This window comes from Montipora capricornis, chromosome 1, assembly GCF_036669925.1.
Source record: "Montipora capricornis isolate CH-2021 chromosome 1, ASM3666992v2, whole genome shotgun sequence".
NCBI lineage: Eukaryota > Metazoa > Cnidaria > Anthozoa > Scleractinia > Acroporidae > Montipora > Montipora capricornis.
This window is the reverse complement of record NC_090883.1, coordinates 18,141,138-18,143,637: the sequence shown is the minus strand read 5'-3', so window position 1 is coordinate 18,143,637 and position 2,500 is coordinate 18,141,138. Positions and strand designations below refer to the sequence as shown.

Sequence of the window (2,500 nt, the reverse complement as noted above, 5' to 3'; positions counted from 1 at the left end):
CTTACACTGTTTTATTATCAATGACTCAAACAGGCACTTGCCTATTTCTATTATGTACAACAATACCAAAACATTTATTTATACTATATACAAATAATTATTGATAGCTACACTCTTTTAACACATGATAGTGTTTTCTTGGTGCAAGCTAGCTTAAGATATTAAGTAACAAATTATATGGAGATGTTTTCATATCACTGGTACAAATACTGTACCCTGCATATACATTTTATCATTTTTATCATGAAAGTAAAAAAAAGTGAACAAGGATGTCAGCCAAATGTTTGAATGTGTGAACTGCACGACAAAAGAACAAAAAGGCACAGAACAGTGTAACCTCAATATAATTGTACTGTACCAAAATGCCTAAACATTTTAGTCCCTATGTGGGATTGTATAATTAGTATACAGTCCCAGGTAGTAAACACAACACAACGCCATTAATTCAATTTGCTGTGGACTCATAGGTGCAGCCTAGTTTGATTACTGTCACAGTGATGACTGAGGGTGCGTTCGATTGGAAAATCCGGATTTTGATCTTAAAATCTGGATCTTCAGATTTCCAATCGAACACAAAATTTGAAAAAGATTTTGCCACAGATCTCACTAATTGATCCCGACAATGATTTCCCACAATTGAAATCCGTGACAAAATCTGTTTTATTTTGTGTTGGATTGGAAATCCGAGAGATCCAGATTTTAAGATCTAAATCTGGATTTCCCAATTGAAAGCAACCTAATATCATCCTTGATAAAAATACAAACTTAAGAAAAAATATTTACAATTTAATGGCCCAGAAAAGTTTCTCTGGGACTTCATTATGTCTTCTGTCGCTGGGAGGGCCAACCCTCCTGTTTACACACTGCCTCCTCTGCTGGTTTGACAATCTTTCTTTGCGGCACAATTCCAAACCATGAAAGAAAGTGGATACCTCCTCTGCTCTCCAGACAAGAGGCCTTGTAACCAGTGTGTCTTGCTCTTCATCTGATTCATTGGATGAAATCAGGTAGGAATGCAGAGCTTCAAACGTCTCCAGTTACTGTGGAACAAAGAAATTTTGTCAATAAACTTTGGTCTGTATAAAGACTGAGGTAATACAAAGCCACACGAAATGTATGAGAGAATTGTTCTTAGTGGTGAAAGCCATCATGACTACATGTGTTGTTTAGGGTTAGGGTTAGTAACATACTGGGGTACAACAAGCATTCTCAAAACTGAAAAACTGAAGGATCATACTGTGCATTGAAACCGATTTTTTTTTCTGGCCATACTTTTCTGATTCTAAGGAATCCGAATGTAACGTAAAATACTTCTCAAGCAAGCTGCTGGTGTACATAAAACTACTTTTACTACATTGTGTATGCACCAAATCATTACTGGTATTTTAGAAAAATCAACAGTGATTATGAATTGACCTCTTGCCCTCCAAAAAGGATGAAGACATGATACGAAATGGTTATCATTAACCATTATTTTACTCTGTCTACTTTAAATTTTTGAAATAGTAGGCAAGTAAAATCTCACCCTTTTGGTTCTTTGCCTTCTTTTCTGCTCCTGCTGGTACTGCTCATATGTATCATTGTCCATCTGTTTCCTCTTCTTTTTGTTGGAGGCAAAGTTTGAGAAATGGCATCTAAAAAATCAAAAGTTTAATCACAGCTTAAACATTGTGGCTACAAATATTACTACATAATATATAGGAGGATATTACAACGTACATGGCCGCGCAGAGATATGACATTTCTCATCGAGTGTTGAAAAATATTTCACGAGTGAGTGCAGCAACACAAGTGAAATATTTTTCAACACGAGAAGAGGAATTTCTTATCTCCAAGTAGCCATGTAACATTATATTTATTATAATATAAACACCAATGAAATACTAAATCATTCCACAAAAGGCATCGAAAGGCCCAATTTTCATAAGTAACTACAGCAACAGTAATCTTTTCATGTGTTAAGATATCATGTTTTTGCACGAAAGCTCACTTGGTATTTGTTTTCATTCATTCCACTTTATTATTACATATCAGACTCTAGTACATGAGAGCAGCCAAAGCCGGGGGCTTAAATGGCATATGGTCAGCCGACAAAATTTGAAGAATTTACATTAATAAATGAAGGCATTAGCTATAATTATTACAATACTACTTAAACAAATAATTATGATTACTTAATTTACAAGCACACAAGATAATATAATGGATAAATAAGTACTCCTTGAATAATTGTTTGACCCATAAAGTATACAAACTTGGGGACAGGAGACCAGATTAAACAGTCTACATTGTTTATAAAATTAAATACTGAACAGGCCATACCTAACACTTAATTATTAAATAATGACTACAAAAAACTAGAGACACTCAGCAATATAATCCTGTAAAGCATACAGCATACGGTATTTCATTGGTATTTACATGTATATAATAAGTTATAGTATGCAACAAAAAAATTCAATGTGACCACTGTCAGGTACCTCTTAAGTTGCAATTTGTA

At 34.2% G+C, this 2,500-nt stretch overlaps 1 long non-coding RNA gene across 1 annotated transcript in view; it reads right to left on the bottom strand.

Annotated features, from left to right (window-relative positions):
• Window positions 1-5: 5 nt before the first annotated feature.
• Window positions 6-2,500, bottom strand: part of LOC138019055 (uncharacterized) — a 5,833-nt gene continuing 3,338 nt past the window's right edge. The window contains exons 2-3 of the long non-coding RNA XR_011126103.1: window positions 1,526-2,500; window positions 6-1,040 (exon numbers count right to left, since the gene is read on the bottom strand). The exon at window positions 1,526-2,500 is cut by the window's right edge and continues 620 nt beyond it. This is a non-coding gene — a long non-coding RNA (uncharacterized lncRNA). The remainder of the gene's footprint in view (window positions 1,041-1,525) is intronic.